Below are 18,838 nucleotides of genomic sequence, written 5' to 3' on the forward strand. Positions count from 1 at the left end.
GTAATTTGCCCAAGGATATACAACTAGTAAGTGGCCAGGCTGGATTTTTTACATCATCTCCCCTAATTCCAGATTGTTAACCCCTGTGGTATACTGCCTGTCAGTACTTTCTTATGCTTGGATCTAAAATAAGCATCTATCCTTGTGTTATTTCATGTGAAATTAAAGGGTATTTTCCCCTATTAAGGTGACAGGGCCAATAAGTATTAGTTGACTAAATTAATAATTGTCTTATGTTGAAAGAATTAATAGTTATAACTTAAAACACCGATGTTACCTGATATACATAATCAAGTATTTTAACTAGATTTTTTTTTAAACAGACACAAAATTATACATATACATTAAAATAGTGATTTGTTTTTTAAAAAATGAGTAGGAGAAACCAACTTCAGGATATATATAACCTGGGCTTAGTATTACTATATCCATTCTCATCTCAGATATTTGATATCTAGGGCTGCAGTATATCAAATGAAAAAAGAATGCATGATTTAAAGAAAAAACTGATATAATTAAATGCCCTGAATCTTTGAAGAAAGAGTTAATTATACTTGCTAGACTATATTTACCAAAGAAAAAAATGTGGACTGTTATATTTTAGAGAGACTTTAGTCTGCATCGATGACTTTCTCATTAGCCAGGGTAATTAAAATAATAAATTTTTAAGAATATGCCACCATGTAAAAATGTCCCTGTCACTGACAAGCTGGCCTTGCATGATGATAGCCAGCTGGCCTGACACGATAACGAGGGCAGATTAGTCAAGCCTGTCATGTCTAATGTGCTCTTCAAGAAAAATAAGTTTTCATTTTAATGTAGGATTTATTTTTTATATGGGTAGAATGCACGGTTTTACAGCTATGGATTAAAGTTTTGGTTATAAAATGTGTATCTTTTTTTAAAAAATATATCTTTTTATTGATTTTTTACAGAGAGGAAGGGAGAGGGATAGAGAGTTAGAAACATCGATGAGAGAGAAACATCGATCAGCTGCCTCCTGCACACTCCCTACTGGGGATGTGCCCGCAACCAAGGTACATGCCCTTGACCGGAATCGAACCTGGGACGCTTCAGTCCGCAGGCCGACGCTCTATCCACTGTGCCAAACTGGTTAGGGCTAAAATGTATATCTTAAAAATTGGTAAGCTGTAGTATTTAATGTTTGTATTTTTTAATAACATTATACATATATTTGAACACTGATGTCTAGTTACTGAATTGGAATTGAAACCATTTCCATTTCTACAGGATAATTACAAATATTTAGGGGGTTATTTTGCCCTGAAACTGTACGAGAAAAACAGCCAGATGGTTTATAAACAAGTCAGAGGTGCCTGGGTGCCTGCGATAGGGTGCTTGTTCCATCTAAGATGCTGAAATACTGAGACGATCCAAAGAAATGTTTCTGGTCAGGTATTTGGAGGGTTCATATTAGTAAATGCTCTTAACGTTCTGAAATAGGGCCCTAGGTATTTTACTCAGGAGCCATCTAAAAAAGATACATCCTTTGTGCCATGACCAAGAAGGAGAGGGAAAAAAAAAATTAGTGAACTGAAAGTAATACATTTCTTTCTTGTATTTAGAAGATTGTATAGCTTTCTTAATCTTTTGTGACTTCTATTTTGTTTTATCTCCTTTAGTATAATTTCTAGAAATATTTCAGGTAGTCAACTTATGCAAGTCTCTATAGAAATCAGGTTTCTATACTCACTAGACGGATTTTTTTTTGGAAAAAAAGTAGAGGGTCACACCTTTATTTTGTTATCTTTATAGTTATAATGTCTTGTGTTTGGGTTGCTAATGTTTTGTTAAGGGTGTATTTTTAAGCCTCTGTGCAAATATGGTGAATTTTGTATTTGGTACAGTTATGATAAGCTAGGATTGAACCCGGTGCACAGGGACTTTGAAATAAAGCCCGAATCTTCCCCAAACCTTTGGGAGTTTGCCCTAGAAAGAATGGCAGGGATAGGATGACAGAACTCGATGCTGTGAACTCTTGTGTATACATTAATTCCAGAGTGGAATTATGTTTGGCTTTTGTTTTTTATTTGCATAATTAGATAGACAAGCTTTTACCGTAATTTATATTCTTTACTGGAGTAACTTTATTTAGGTTCATGGTTGACATATCACACAGCTCAATTATTAGATCACTTTTATTTTAGGTTTGCTTTCTTTATTTATAGTTCAAGTAAACGATGGTCCTATTTACATTAAGAGAAAACTATAAATATCTCTTGAAAATGATATTTTTCTCCAAGTTGCAAGGACTGAGAAGATTACGATGATTGTAACTAGAGCTTTTGGCCTCAGGAATAGCTTTCTGGGCTGTGCTCCATAATTATATGTGGGGTCTAATTATGACAGACTTGCATTTGCAGTTTACTAGGTTACAGATATAATTTTTAAAATAGAGTTTCATCTTTAATGAGAACTATCACTGCAGCAAAAATTCCTTTTACATGTTATGGAAAAATGAAATAATACATTGGTTATTCTTCCATTTTTGCCTTGAATTCATTTTTAAGAGGATTGTCTATAAAGGTTGTATTTCAACTAAAGTGCAGATAATTTTCAAAATTATTGACTCTCTAAGTAAGATTATGCAACTCTTAAAATTATTGAGCTTTTCTTTATGCAACTCTTAAAATTATTGAGCTTTTCTTGGTAAAAGGAAAAGTTTAATGCTTTTAATTGTCTCCTTACATGAATAAGGACACACCATTTAGAGTTGACATTAATCAAACACATGAATTATTTTGTTTAGTTTTTTGGATATTTTAATCATGATTTTTTAAAAAAGGCAACAAAATTTTATTAGATAGTACTATCCATCTCAGAGCATTTCTAATTCTGTATTTCTATCAAACAATACATGTATAAAACATAGAAATAATTTTTTGGGATATGTGCCTGGTCTGTAAGGCTTTAGTGATTTCAGAATTTGGTTCTAGAGATGTTGCTTTTATTCTTAAATCAATTTCATCGTGCTTAAACAAAAACTCCTATGTGCTTACCTTCTTTAAATATGTTTTATGTAGTCTCGTTTTAAAGACTTTGCTCTTAGTCATTAAGGTGTCAAAGTCAGTGAGTAGGCTGATGTCTTTATTATTAAAGATCAGTGATTATAATTGAGGTTTTGAAATTTTAAGTAGCGATGGCATTCCGTAAGAATGGTAACAGAGCTATGCAGGTAGATGTTTAAGAAAAAAATTCAGTATGTCACTGATCAGGCTATTAGAAAGCTAATGTACATACGAGCAGGCAAGTATGCCTGTCTTCCTGGTGACATTAAAAAGAAAGAGCTGTTGGAGCAGGCATTTGTGGCGGAGGATGCCGTGTTCATTTGCATAATTCTCCCAAACACTTTTCCCCTGTCTTAAGTAAATGTATTGTATTCAGTAAGCATTTACTGTGCGCTTATCATGGAAGAAGGGAAAGAAAAGGAAAGAGAAGGTTCTTATATCCCAGATCTAGTGGTGACAGATGTAAGATATCCTTCTGTAAGGGGAAACAAACCCCCAAAATATATAAGTACACTTATTCTGAAGGAAGGCTTTTGAAGTACTGAAATGAAATCACATTTTTTCTATTTCTAAAATTCTGAGTGAAGTGTTTGCATCCTAAATCAGTATGCTCATATTTAAGACTGTTTCTAGATATTTAATTACATTTTTTCTTTACCAAAGAATGTGAGCTTTACGTGAAGTCACATTGCAAATGGCGAAAGACTATTTTCTCAGTGTGCATCAAGCTACTCTTGCCAGCCTCAGGAAACCCATCTCTTTCAAATTTTCTTCCCAGTCCATCATGGGATTTGCCAGGAAGAACCTCTCAGCCGTCTTTGCTCTTGGCTTCCACGTGGACTCCATCATTATCCTCCACTCTCGCGGTGGCTCACAGGGGTGGTGTCGTCCAGAGCGGTTGAAGTCAGGTGGCCTAGCTTCTGCCACTTCTCACTGAGCACCCAGAGACACTGGGACTGCCAGTGCACATACCTGCATTTGTTGTGTTCTGTCTCATGGCCTCACCAAGCCTCCTGTGCCTTGTGCTCTCACCGTCCACAGAGACTTTTGAGAAACAGTTCTTTTCAGGTTTTATTTGCTTGCTTATTGCAGTGCCCTTGTGCCCTATTTTGGCACAAGTCCAGATGGGCTTGGCTGAGTGACACCATGCTAAGAACCATCACTCTGTGGCTGGTCTGTTGTTTTTGAGCCAGGCTATGTGGATTGACTCCTCCTCACCCCCCTATTTCTTTTGAAATGTTGTCTTCTAATGTCTAGAAAAACCTAAGTTCTAGGTGACCACAGCTCAGGTTCAAGCAGTAACACTCAGTGGGTGGTCCATAGCAGACACTTGAGACATTTCTATTTACTGTCTTCTTTTTCAGCTAACTGCTAACATTTTGAAATATGCTTGGTTTCCTATTTGGAAGGCCAGGAACCTTCAGTTGCAGTTACCGTGGGGTAGATTTTCTCTGGTTCACTTTTCTATGCTAAAAGACTTTGGTCTTCCAGCGGGCAGAATTCAGTTTGAATCTCACTTCAACACTTAAAATGGAGGGATGACCATGGCACATTTCTAAATTTCTGGGGAACCGAATCTCCTCATCTGTGAAATTGGCAGACAACCTCTGTCTCATAGGGATTGTTGTGAGGATTAGATATGTGTCAAGTGCTGGGCACATGCTAGATGCTCCTTATGTGACAGCTAATGTTGACCTCCCTAAGTTGGTTGGATCACTCATTAACCCTGAGTAAATAAATGAGTCCCTTCTATTACTCTGCTTCATGGATCTGTGCTTAGAGGCAGGGTCATTTCCCTGCAGGCCTCTCTGGGAGATGATTGCTTCTCTTTTAAATGATTCCACCAACACCTCACAAGTGACTTTTACAAATAATAGGTAGCCCCTCTTAGATTAGCTGACTGCAGACAATTTTCTTAAAATGCTGTGTGGGGGGTGAGGGGGGACAGAACTGTTTGCACATGATGTGCGCATGTGACAGTCATCAGGGTGTAGATTAAAATACAACAGTGCCCAGAGCCCAACCGCTCTGTAGTTCTCTGGACCTCAATTTGATTATTAAGAAAAATGAGAGGAATGAACTAGCTGATCTTTTAAGAAATTTTCAGGTTAAAAAAGTCTTATTCTATAAGACAATATCTACTGTGCTCAACTTTGTATTTTAGACAGGTGGTTTGCATATAAGTAGGATTTATTCTGGTATCCCCATTATGGAATAAGTATGTGTCCAGGAGAAACTCAGTACAAGTCAGAGTTTGGAAATTGATCAGACAACTCCCAGCTCCTTTTGGTTGTGGCCTTCAAAGATTTTCATTCATATGTAGTACATTGCAGTTTATAAAGTACTGTTGCATTATTACTTTATTTGATTCTCACCACCTAGTTAGGCATTGTCTTATTGGTCAGATACAAGAGTGTTGGGAGACACTAACTAGCTGTATTATGAAGGCACATGTTTTTTACCTAGTTGGAGATTAGTTTATGTTGAGAGGGAAATTAGATCTTAAACCAGCGACAGTATGTTTTGAGAAGCATTTGAGAAGTTAATTGAGTACAGCGTTGGTGATAAAAGAGAAATCTGTTAGAAGACCTTGATTTAGAGAATGAGAATATAAGAATGTCAACTATTTACCACTGGGCATGCTAGTGAAATTTTCCGCTCCTTAATTATGTTTGTGCCAACGAGAATGAATTTCTTTAAAATGTCATATGTTTTTAGAAGTACATTATGGCTCTGCAATATAAACGAATGTGCCAGGTAGTTTGGCTGGCTCCTTAAGGTATTTTATTAAATCCTACAGCAACTCGCTGAGGAAGTTTCTGTATTATTATACTCGTTTTCTACATGAGGAAACAGATATTCTTCTTACAGGACTCAGACCGAGGGTACACACCTGAATGCTCAGGTTTAATGCAGTATAACAGCAGGAAAAGAATGAGGTGATACCTTCCAGAGTTGGTGATGCAAAATCAGCAGAATTCTTTTCAGTTTCATGTCTTCAAAGAGGTGTTCCTCTTGGAGCTAGCACTGGGGAATCTCTCCACCTAGAAAGAAACCCTTCTTGGGTTGAAGGGATACTTGAACAGCTCCCAGAGGTTGTGGGAGGAATGTTTAGGATACCTGTGAGAAGTAATAAGTGGCCCTTATTCAGCTACATCCTAGGGGTTAGTGTGGCTGAGCATGGCTGGTGGTTTTTGAGACACCATGTGGGAGGAGAATGGGGGAGAGCTGGGATGGCATTCAGGGAAGGAAGAATGGATGTGTGTGGGTAATCTTCTTGGTTTCTAATCTGCATCGAGTGATGTAAAACTTCTTGTCTTCCCACAGAATATTAAACTGTAAAAAGATAATTTGTGAAGCTGGATTTATTTTAGCGATCATGACAGAGTACTGACTTAGCTTCAAGGGAGACTCAGAGCTGACTTGCTGGGACCACCCAAGGGAGGCTGACACTTGGTTGTATTTGTCTCTGTGGTCCCTATATTCATTTCCCTCTAGGCTGTATATGTGTCAGTTCTCTTTTAGAGAGCATCTGAAAGGGTTTTAGATATTTAAAGTAAGGAATAGTCCCTATCCTAGCATCTCTCACTCTTATTTAAGCTAAATAAATTTAGTTCTGTAATCATCTTTATCACGTTACCCACAGATACCTTAGTGTCCTAGTATCCCTTCTGTGGGTGGGCCAATACCTATTTGCAAAACCCAGATATATTTTCACAGTAGCCAGTACTTAGAACTTGATTGAGGTCTACATGTCCTCCAGTATTAGGGTCTGCTTAAGGTAGATTTTCCATCACTCAGTTTTGTATTTAGCAAACGCTTCACTGTTGGCACTTTAATTCGGTTTCACTGGAACTCATTGTATAACTACTTAGTGCAAACCAATACATATGGATCTCAAAGATGTGTTTTATGTCCATATTAACATATGTAAAGATAATTTGTTCTTGCCCATTATTACTGAATTTTGAGATATTTAGAGGTAGTTGTTTGCCCACTTCATGATTAAAATATGTATTTTGTAGCACATTATTCACACACTGATAGTAATTCATTAATCAACATTCTTTAAATAGATGCCAGATACATACCCATCTAAATGAACTAGAGACTAGCATTATTCTCATATTGAGCATGGAATATTATTGAACATATTTTTAAAGGCTTGCTGAAATTAAGCTGCTCTAGGTCTCAGGTATAGTCATGCCTTTTTTCTGATAGTCTTTTCAAAACCAGGCTGACCTTCTTTAGTGAACATATGCTACTTCCTCATGCCAGTGATTTCTTTACTGAATGCTCACAATTTACCTTTTAATGAGCTGTATTCAGAATTGTCAGAAATTGATTTTATGCGTATCTAATTTACCCACTTTTCCTTGGCCATCTTTTCTTCTGACCTTCTCCATGATTTCTCAGCTTTCCCTGGATGGCTTTACAGAGATACCAGCCATCGGAGAAGCAAGAATAAAGACAATGCTAGCTGGTTGACCGTTCAGAGCATGAGAATACCACCTACTTCTTCCCTTGGCCTTAGAACAGTAATGGAGGTGCATCAGATAAAAGGATTTATAATGGGTAGAAAATAAAGCCTATGAGGAAAGCTAAAGGGGGCATATTTGTCCCCCCAAAAGAGAAGGCTGAAGACTTTATAAGTGAGGCTGTATTGTAATGGTCAGCTGTTTTGCACATTCCACAAAGACCAAACAAGAGGAAGTAGATTTAAGCTGGACTATTTGAGGGTTTGTATTGAGTATAAATAGGAATTTTATGATTCTAAATATTGTTTGTCTCTGGAATGACTTTTTAAAGGAAGTTGGATTTTTTTTCCTCCCCTCTAAAATCTAAAAATAACAGATTTTCATCTGTCAGCAATGATGTGTGTAGTTTTAGTGCTCCCAAAGCCTAACGGAGGTGCTAGATGACTTTTAGAAGTCCTTTCTTGCTGAGTGCTTCAGCCTTTTCACAAATCTCACCTCACATCCACAGATCTGTTGCATTTAGAGCCACTCTTATTATTTCTTTTCTTCATTTAAAGTGCTGTTAACATCACGAATCTGCTAATGGAAAAGTGACTATGCAATTTAGTGTGCTAGTCTGTATAAAAATAAAACTCTGTCTATATAAAACATAAATTCTTCATATAATATTTCAGTAATTTTAATGGCAGCAGATACTTGATAAATTATTCTTAATGGCAATCATTTTTTAGTTTACTTTGTTTTGACAGAGGTTTTTTTTTTGCTGTTTATTGTGAAATTGAATATGCCATGTATTTATTTTTACTTTCTCTTTCAAATATTTCATTACTAGTTAGTTCTTTTAGATAAATTATTCTATAACTGCAGGTATTTTTCACTATAGTACTTTTTGAAAACTAGAGTACTGTTAAGCAGGTCATATTATCTATCCCAGAAGAACAAATGCTATTTGAGAATTTCATACCTATTTTTTTCTGATTTGGAAATAAAATAAATTATTGGTATAATCAAACTATTAAATTAAATATGTAAAATATCTCCATAACAGTTTCTGCACCGTTTGAACAGTGTCATTCCCTTTGACTGGTGATAAAATATACAAAACATAGAATTCACCATTTTAACCAATTTTAAGTATATAATTCAGTGGCATTAAATACATTCACATTGTTGTTCAACCATCACCACTATCTATCATTGGTAATTTCATATCTTCCCAAACTATAACTCTGTACCATTAAACAATAACTCCTTACTTCCAGCCCCTGCTACTTTCTGTCTCTGTGAACTTTACTATTCTGTATACCCCATATCAGTGGAATGATACAATATTTGTCTTTTGGGTCTGGCTTATTTTGCTTAGCATGCTTCTGGTTCCATTTTGTTCGTCAGTTCGTCTTCAAGATTCATTCATATTATTGCATGTATCAGAATTTCCTTCCTTTTTAAGGCTAAATAATATTCCATTGTATGTATAAACCAGTTTGTTTATCCATTCACCCATTGATATACTTTTCAGTTGTTTCCCTCTTTTGGCTACTGTTAATAATGCTGCTATGAACATGGCTGTATAAATATCTCTTTGACGCTTTGCGTTCAGTTCCTTTAGTCAGCTGTTTGCACATTCCACAAAATGTATTTTTGAAATGATCCCTTTGGGTATATACCCAGAAGTGGAATTGCTGGATCATATGGTAATTCTATTATTTTATTTAATTTTTTAGAATAAAAAATTCTATTTTTAAAAATTTTAAACTGCTATTCTGTTTTCCATAGGGGCTGTACCATTTCACATTCTTGTAACAGTGCACAGGGTATCAATTTTTCCACACCTTTCCCAGCAATTGTTAGTGTGTGTGTGTGTGTGTGTGTGTGTGTGTGTTCGTTCGTTCATAGTAGCCATCTTAAAGGGTGAGAGGTGGTAACTCATGGAAGTTTGATTTGCATTTCACTAATTACTGATGTTCAGCATGTTTTCAGGTGCTTATTGGTCATTTGTATATATTCTTTTGAGAAATGTCTATTCAAGTCCTTTGTCCAATTTTAATTGGGTTATTTGTTGTTGAGTTGTAGGAATTCTACATACAGTCTGGATATTAATGTCTTATCAGGTACATAATTGTAAAATATTTTCTCCATTCTATGGGTTGCCTTTCATTTCCTTTTTCATGTCTTTTAATACACAAATTTTAAATTTTGATGAAGTCCCATTAAGCTTTTTTTGTTGTTGCTTCTGCTTTTTGTGTCATATACAAGAAACCATTGCCAAATCAATGCCACAAAGCTTTTCTTTTTTTAATTAAAAAATTTTTAAATGTTGACAGTATTGCAGGTGTCCCCTATTTCCTCCCCCTTTGCCGACCTCCACCTACCCCTACTCACCCCTCCCTTGGTCTTCACCACGCTATTGTTCGTGTCCATGCGATATGCATATATGTTCTTCACCGATTCCCTTCACCTTCTTTATCTAGTCACCCCTCCCCCTCCCACTCCCTTCCAGCACCCACCAGTCTGTGCCTTGGTTCTATGCTTTTAGTTCCATTTTGTTTGTCAGTTTATTTTGTTCATTAGATTCCACATATTAGTGAGATCATATGGTATTTGTCTTTCTCTGACTGGCATATTTCACTTAGCATAAAAATTTCCAGGTCCATCCAGGATGGTGCAAAGGGTAAGAGCTCCTTGTTTTTTACAGCCATGAAGTATTCCAGACTATAAATGTACCACAGCTTTTTTATACACTCATCTGCTGATGGGCACTTGGGCTGTTTCCAGATCTTGGATATTGTAAATAACTCTGCTATGAACATAGGAGTGCATATATTCTTTCTGATTGGTGTTTCAGGATTCTTAGGATATAGTCCCAGAAGTGATATCACTGGGTCAAAAGACAGTTCCATTTTTAATATTTTGAGGAAACTCCATACTATTTCCACAGTGGTAGCTGCACCAGTCTGCATTCCCACCACCAGTGCACTAGGGTTCCCTTTTCTTCACATCTTCACCAGCACTTGTTTTTTTTTTAATTGATAGTAGCCATTCTGACAGGTATAAAGTGATACCTCACAGTAGTTTTAATTTGTATTCCTCTGATGATTAGTGACCTTGAGCATTTTTTCATATGTCTGTTGGCCATGTGTATGTCCTCTTTGAAGAAGTGTCTATTCAAGTCCTTTGCCAATTTTTAGTAGGATTGTTTGTCTTCCTGAGGTTGAGTTGTATAAGTTCTTTGTATAATTTTGAAATTAACTCTTTATTGGATATATCGTTGGCAAATATCTTCTCCCAAACAGTGGGCTCTGTTTTCATTTTGAGGATAGTTTCTTTTGCTGTGCAGCAGATTTTCAGCTTGCTGTAGTCCCGTTTGTTTATATTTTCCTGAGTTTCCCTTGCTCTTAGAGACGTATAGGCAAAAATATTTCTGCGAGAGATGTCTGAGATTTTACTGCTTATGTTTTCTTGCAGAATTTTTATGATTTCATGACTTACATTTAAATCTTTTATCCATTTTGAGCTTATTCTTATGTATGGTGTAAATTGATGGTCTAGTTTCATTTTCTTTTGCATGTACATCTGTCCAATTTTCCCAACACCATTTATTGAGGGACTATTTTTACTTCATTGTATGCTCTTGCCTCCTTTGTCAAATACTAATGGTCCATAAAAGCATGGGTTGTGTTCTGGCCTCTCTGTTCTGTTCCATTGGTCTATATGCATGTTTTTATGCAATACCAGGCTGTTTTGATTATAATGGCCTTGAAATATAATTTGATATTCGTATTTTGATCCCTTCAACTTTGTTCTTTTTTTCTCAAGATTGTTGAGGCTATTTGGGGTGTTTTTTTTTTGTTTTGTTTTGTTTTTTTTTTGGTTCCATATAAAGTTTTGGAGTATTTGTTCTAGATCTGTGAAATATGCCATTGGTATTTTAATAGGAATTTTGTTGAGTCTATAGATTGCTTTTGGTAATATGGACATTTTAATAATGTTAATTTTTCCCTATCAATGAACACAGTATATGCTACCACTTATTTATATGCTCCTTAATTTCTTTTTTCAATGTCCTATCATTTTCTGAGTACAGGTCTTTTATCTCCTTAGCTAAATTTATTCCTAGGTACCTTATTTTGTTTTTGTTGCAGTAGTAAATGGGATTGTTTTCTTAGTTTCTCTTTCTGATAGTTCATTATTGGTGTATAGAAAATGCCATTGATTTCTGGATATTGATTTCATATCCTGCAGCTTTGTGGAATTCATTTATTAGATCTAGTAAATTTTTTGGTGGAGTCTTATAGGGTTCTCTCTATAAAGTATCATGTCATTTACAAATAATGACAGTTTTATTTCTTTCCAATTTGGATGTCTTTTATTTCTTCTTTTTATCTGATTGCTGTGGCTAGAACTTCTAGTACTAGGTTGACTAAGAGTGCTAAAAGCGGACATCCCTGTCTTGTGCCCGATCTTAAGGGAAACGCCATTGGGTATGATGTTGGCTGTAGGTTTTTCATATATGGCCTTTATTATGTTGAGGTATGATCCTTCTATTCCCACTTTGCTGAGAGTTTTTATCATAAGTGGGTGCTAGATTGAATGCTTTCTTCATCTATTGATATGATCATGTGATTTTTATCTTTTGTTTATGTGATGGATCACATTTATTGATTTACAAATATTTTACCAATCTTGCATCCCCAGAATAAATCCCACTTGATCATTGTGTATCATTTTTTAAAATATTTTGCTGGATCCTGTTTGCTAATATCTTCTTTAGGATTTTAACATCTATGTTCATCAGGGGTAATGGCCTATAACTTATTTTCTTTATTGTGTCTTTATCTGGTTTTGGTATTAGGATAATGCTGGTCTCGTAAAAAGAGCTTGGAACTCTTCCCTTCTCTTGAATTTTTTGGAATAGTTCGAGGAGGATAGGTGTTAGTTCTTCCTTGAATGCTTGGTAAAATTTTCCTGTTAAGCCATTGGTCCATGACTTTTGTTTGTGGGAAGTTTCTTTTTTATTACTGCTTCTATTTCATTCATTTTTCTTGGTCTATTAAGGTGTTTTGCTTCTCCCTGATTCACTTTTGGAAGATTATATGTTTCTAGGAATTTGTCTATTTTTCCCAGGTTGTCTAATTTGTTGGCATACAGTTGTTCTTAGTATTTTCTTATAATCATTTGCATTTCTGTGATATCAGTTGTTACTTCGCCTCTTTCATTTCTGATTTTATTTATATTGGTCCTTTCTCTTTGTTTCTTGGTGAGTGTAGCTGAAGGTTCGTCAATCCAGTTCATCTTTTCGAAGACCAACTCTTGGTTTCATTGATCTATCATATTGGTTTTTTTTTAGACTTGATGTCATTTATTTTCACTCTGGTATTTATTATTTTCTTCCTTCTGCTTACTCTGTACTCTTTCTAATTCTTTTGGTTGTAGGGTTAGATTGTTTACTAGAGATTATTCTTGCTTCTTGAGGTAGGTCTGTAATGCTGTAAACTTACCTCTCAGGACTGCTTCCCCTGTGTCCCATAGATTTTGGGTTGTGTGTTCATTTTCATTTGTTTCTGGGTAACTTTTGATTGCTTCCTTGATTTCCTTGGTAACCCATTTATTGTTTAATAACATGCTTTTTAGCTTCCATGTGTCTGAATATTTTTGAGCTTCTTTTGTCATGTTTAATTTTTAGTTTCATGTCATTGTGATCTGAAAAGATGTGTGATATCATTTTAATTGTCTTGAATTTGTAAAGACTTATTTTGTGTCCTAACATGTGGTCTGTCTTTGAGACTGTTCCATGCACACTTGAGAAGAATGTATATTCTGCTGCTTTGGGATGAAATCTTCTGTAAATATCAGTTAAATCCATCTGGTCTAGTGTTTCATTTAAGGTTGCCATTTCCTTGTTAATTTTTTGTCTGGAAGATCTATGCATTGATGATAGTGGGATATTAAAGTCCCCTACTGTGACTATATTGCTGTCAATCTCTCCCTTAAAGTCCACCACACGTTTTTTAAATGTATTTGGGTGCTCCTATGTTGGGTGCATATGTTTATAAGGGTTATATCCTCTTGTTGGATCAATTCTTCTGTTATTATGTAGTGACCTTCTTTGCTTGTTATGGCCTTTATTTTGAAGTCTGTTTTGTCAGATATAAATAAGTATTGCTATTCCAGCTTGTTTTTAGTTTCCATTTGCATGGAATATTTTCTTTCCATTTTTTCACTTTCAGCCTGTTTGTATATTTTGTTCTGAGATGCATCTCTGGTAGACAGCATATATATGGGTCATATTTTCTTATCCATCTGGCTAGCCTATGACTTTTGATTGGAGCATTTAATCCATTTACATTTAAGATTGTTATTGATAGGGTTCAGCCGGTGTGGCTCAGTGGTTGAGCATCAATCTATGAACCAAGAGGTCATGGGTTCGATTCCCAGTCAGGGCACATGCCCATGTTGCAGGCTTGATCCCCAGTAGGGGGTGTGCAGGAGGCAGCCAATCAATGACTCTCTCACCATTGATGTTTCTATCACTCTCTCCCTCTCACTTCCTCTCTAAAGTCAATAAAAATATATTTAAAAAAAGATTGTTATTGATAGGTACTTGTTTATTGCCCTTTTTCCCTTTATGCTTATGTTCCTCTCTCTCTCCCTATTTCTTCTTCTTAAAGCAATCCCTTTAGCATTTCTTGCAATGCTGGTTTGATGATAATGAACTCCTTTAGTCTTCTTTTGTCTGGGAAGCTCTTTATTTTGCCTTTGCTATGAAATGAAACCCTTGCAGGATAGAGCAGTTTTGGTTGCAGGTTCTTGCTTTTCTGTACTTTGAATACTTCATGCCAATCTCTTCTGGCATCAAGTCTTTCTGTTGAGAAATCAGCTGACAGCCTTATGGGAACTCCCTTTCAGATAACTATTTCTCTCTTGCTGCCTTTAAGATTCTCTCTTTGTCTTTAATCTTGGTCATTGTAATTATGATGTGTATTTGTGTGGGTCTCTTTGTGTCTTTGATTGGGACTCTCTGTGCTTCCTGAACTCATGTAACGTTTTCCTTCATCAGGCTAGGGAGGTTTTCTGTCATTATTTCTTGAAACAGGTTCTTTATCCCTTGCTCACTTTTCTTCTTTTCTATGATGCCAATGTTGTTATGATTCATGTTGTCCCAGAGTCCCCTTAAACAGTCCTCCTGCTATTTATTTATTTATTTATTTATTTATTTATTTTTAAATATTTTTATTGATTTCAGAGAGACATGAAGAGAGAGGGAGAGAGAGAGAGAAACATCACGATGAGAGAGAATCATGAATCGGCTGCCTCCTGCACACCCCCTGCTGGGGATGGAGCCCACAACCCAGGCATGTGCCCTTGACTGGAAACGAACCCAGACCCCTCAGGCCGGGGTCTGACGCTCTATCCACTGAGCCAAACCAGCTAGGGCTCCTCCTGCTTTTTATTATTTTCTTTTTGCTGCTCTGAGTGATTTTTTTTTTCTATCTTGTCTTCCAATTTATTGATTCAGTCCTTTGCTTTGTCAGGCCTATGGGCTCTTCTTTCCAGTGTATTCTGTAGTTCAGATATAGCATTCTTCACTCCGGACTGATTATTTTTCATGATTTCTGTATCCTTCTTCATGCTGCTGCTGTTCTCACTAAGTTCCTTGAGCATCCTTATAACCATTACTTTGAACTCTATCTGATAAATTGCCTTCCTCCATTTCATTTTGCTTTTTTTTATGGAGATCCCTCCTGTTCTTTCATTTGGGGCCTGTTTCTTTGTCTCCCCTTATGGGGGCTTGCTGCAGGTTGAGGTTGGGTACAACCCACAGTCTCCTCTGCTGGAGCAGGGTCAGTCGCCCTGGGCTCAGGAGGATAGATCAAAAATCTCCAGTTGAGGATGTTGCTTGCAGCAGGAGGCTAAGTACTTCTTCCCAGTCCCAGACAATAGCCTCTGAGGGCCTCACACTTTGAATGTCCCGCTCTGAGCTGCTCTAGCATCCTCAACAGAACTGCACCCAGCAGGGTAATCTGGGACTTACAAGAATGATCAAACGGTCTCTTGTTAGGGGAATGGGGGTGCCTGCAGCCTTCAGGAGAGGGGAAGAGACTCTACTCCTCCTACCTGGGGCTGCCTGGTGAAAGTCGCAGGAAGCTCAGTTTAGCCTCCCCACAGTGCAGTCACAGAGCTCAGCACTCGCCTGCTTGTTTCCCCAACAGAGGCCTCCTAGGGGGATTCAGTTAAAAATGCCAGCTGTGCATGGCATCAGTGTCCTGTGCCACCAAGCCAAGCAGGAAGGGGTGGAAAGTCAGCCCTGCACAGGACTCTGATCTCTCCATACAGTGGGTCTCGGCAAAGTGGGGGCCGAAATTCCCAGCTCCACTCAAGCTCTGAACTCTGCATTGGGAGCCAGAAATCCCAGACCTGCTCCACTCCCCATGCTGCCAACCCTGCAGGAAGAGGCAGGCCAGGCGGCTCCACAGGTGGGAGAGGAGGTTCCAGCTGTGCACTCAGTGTAGGTGCAGCCTTTCCTCTTTCCTCAGGCCAAACAGTTTAGTCACTGACTGGGCTCTGCACAGTATCTTTCAAGAAAATAGAGGGTCCCTCAAAGTCACTGCTGGGTGCAGCCCGCAGACTCCTCCTCTGGACCCAAACACAGCAGCACAGCCTCTCCAGCAGTTGGAGACCAAAACAAACTTCACAGGAGTGCCCCTACGCTGGAAAGATGTGGTCTGAGCTTCCCAGACAGACAGAATCCCACTGGTTCCCTCTGCCTGATGCCACCTGGGCTCTTCTTCCTGTCTCTGCTGCTCTCGGTTTGGGATCCCTGTGTGGGGATGAGGACCCACACTCCCAGAGGGAGAGAGATTTGGACTGGGATAGCCCTCGGGCCTCTAAGCGGCCTCACCTGCTCCAGGGGTGTTCTCCCTTTCCTCTACTGCGCTCCACTTACCAGCCTCCCGTGGCTTCTTCAGTGCTCCCCAGATACAGTATTTCCAATCAGCTACACTTCACTTGGTTTTCCTAGTTGATTGCGCTATCGTTTAGCTGTTAATCCGTTCCCTGGCTGGGAGCAAGGACACATAGCCTCCATCTAGGCTGCAGCCTGCTGCCAAGTGCTTCCCCCTGTGTTTTCTTTTTCATAGCTTTATCCCTTATGTTTAGGCCTTTGATGCATTTTGAGTTAATTTTTTTAAGATTTTTTTTATTAAGGTATTATATGTGTACATATCTTACCATTGCCCCCCCCACCCCACTCCCATACATGCCCTCACCCCCCAATGTTTTGCATCCGTTGGTTACTCTTATATGCATGCATATAAGTCCTTCAGTTGATCTCTTATTTCCCCCACCTCTCCCTAACCTTCCCGCTGTAATTTGACAGTCTGTTTGATGCTTTACTGCCTCTGTATCTATCTTTTTGTTCTATATATGGTATAAGGTATGGGTCCAACGTCTTTCTTTTGCATGTGGATATCTAATTTACTAGTTTTTTCTTTTTAAAATATTTATTTTCTAATTTGTCTTTTACAGCATTCTTAAATATGTGTACATTTTATTTTTTATGATATTTTGCAATTATTTTAGCTTTTTCCTCTTTTAAATCTTTCTTATTTTTTAATCATCATATAGCTTATCTCTTTTTGCACTTGCCCACTTGACATTTTATTTACTTGGTTTCCATTGTAAGATTATTTTTATTATAAAATATTTGATTATTATAAAAATAATTTATCAAAAATATGTATAATTAGAAAATGAAAAACACTCATAATCCTACTCGTAACAATTTGGTATATATTTTTCCAGATACTGGTTGATTGTATATGTGTATATTCATACTAGATGCCCAGTGCACAAAATTCATGCACTCGGGGCGGGGAGGGGGGTGTCCCTCAGCCTGGCCTGCACCCTCTCACAGTTCGGGAGGCCTGCACCCTCTCACAGTTCGGGAGCCTTCGGGGGATGTCTGACAGTCGGACATCCTTAGCGCTGCCGCGGAGGCAGGAGAGGCTCCTGCCACTACCGCCGTGCTCGGCAGCCATGAGCCCAGTTTCTGACTGAGCGGCGCTCCCCCTGTGCGATCACACTGACCACCAGGAGGCAGCTCTGCCCCCAGTGCGCGTCATAGCAACCGGTCATTCTGCTGTTCAGTTAATTTGCATATTAGCCTTTTATTATATAGGATGTAATCTGTCCGTACGCTTTTCTAGCCTGCTTTTTTCCACCCACATAATGTATGCTGTACATTTTCTACAGAGTCATCACAGTTTTAATGTTCATTTAAAGTGTATTCATATGGCAATATCATAATTTGTTTTTTGTATTGTTAAATGCATAAATGTTTTAGGACAGATCTCTTTAAAAATCATAGCTTTTGGATTTAAGGTATTGTTCAAGGCTTTTGAAGTGTATCTTCTGTTGCCCTCTGAGAGGCTGTAACAGTTCTACTCTCAGTAACAGCATGCCAGTGTACTCACACTCCCACACCCCTCTGACAATTTACCATACTGGTTTGGCTGAAACTGTTTTATTGCTTTTTAAAAAAATAATTAGTGAGATTTACTATTTTTTTATGTTTATAGGCTTGTGTATTTCCGCTCTTGCCAGTTCTCGTGCTCTATTTTTGTTTCTTTATTGTTGCTGTTCTATCCTTATTTGTTGCTGTTCTATCTTATCTGTAGTTTGTTGGTTTCATCTTACCTATTTTAAATATTTTAAATAATAGTTTTCTCATTATCTTCATAGTTCTTTGCCTGGTTTTTAAAATTTTTATTTTCACGATCTGTCCGAATTTAAAAATAATATTTTTTCTCTTTAAAATAGTCCTGGATTTAAAATAGGGAGCAGGAGTCGTGACCTGAGAGATGACAGTGTTGGGAAGATACCACGTCCTGTACCTGGCACTTGGGATGGCCTTCCCATCCACATGCCACAGCAGTTGCTCTCTGGGCTCTTTTAGGAAGGCTATAATGGCCGAGAAGCTTTCCACTCTTGTAGGTCAGAAGACCTACAGGCTCTCAGTTTCTCCTGAGGGAATATTTCACTGGTTCTAGAATCCCACTAAAGTAGTAGAAATATATTATTGTCTCATAACACCACCTATCTGCGAGTATGAACTCTTTGGACTTCTGTATTAGATAAAGCTGCCCCATTATTTATCATTTTTGGACTCACTCTTCTTTGATGAACAGAGCTGATGAGAACAACATTGAAGGCCTGTCTTTGCATTGGTCTCCATGGGACTTTGACCCTCTGCAGAAACTGCCTATGGGCAGAATGTATGAATTCAATGTAGTTTTTTATTATTGTTTAACACAACTGTATGCATGAGGATAG

At 37.7% G+C, this 18,838-nt stretch overlaps 1 protein-coding gene across 1 annotated transcript in view; it reads left to right on the top strand.

The window, feature by feature from the left end:
- The window catches only part of GNAI1 (G protein subunit alpha i1), an 81,615-nt gene that overhangs the window by 19,521 nt on the left and 43,256 nt on the right, over positions 1-18,838 (top strand). The gene's annotated exons all lie outside the window — the stretch shown is intronic.

Source organism: Plecotus auritus (genome assembly GCF_963455305.1).
Source record: "Plecotus auritus genome assembly, chromosome: 4".
Classification (NCBI taxonomy): Eukaryota; Metazoa; Chordata; class Mammalia; order Chiroptera; family Vespertilionidae; genus Plecotus; species Plecotus auritus.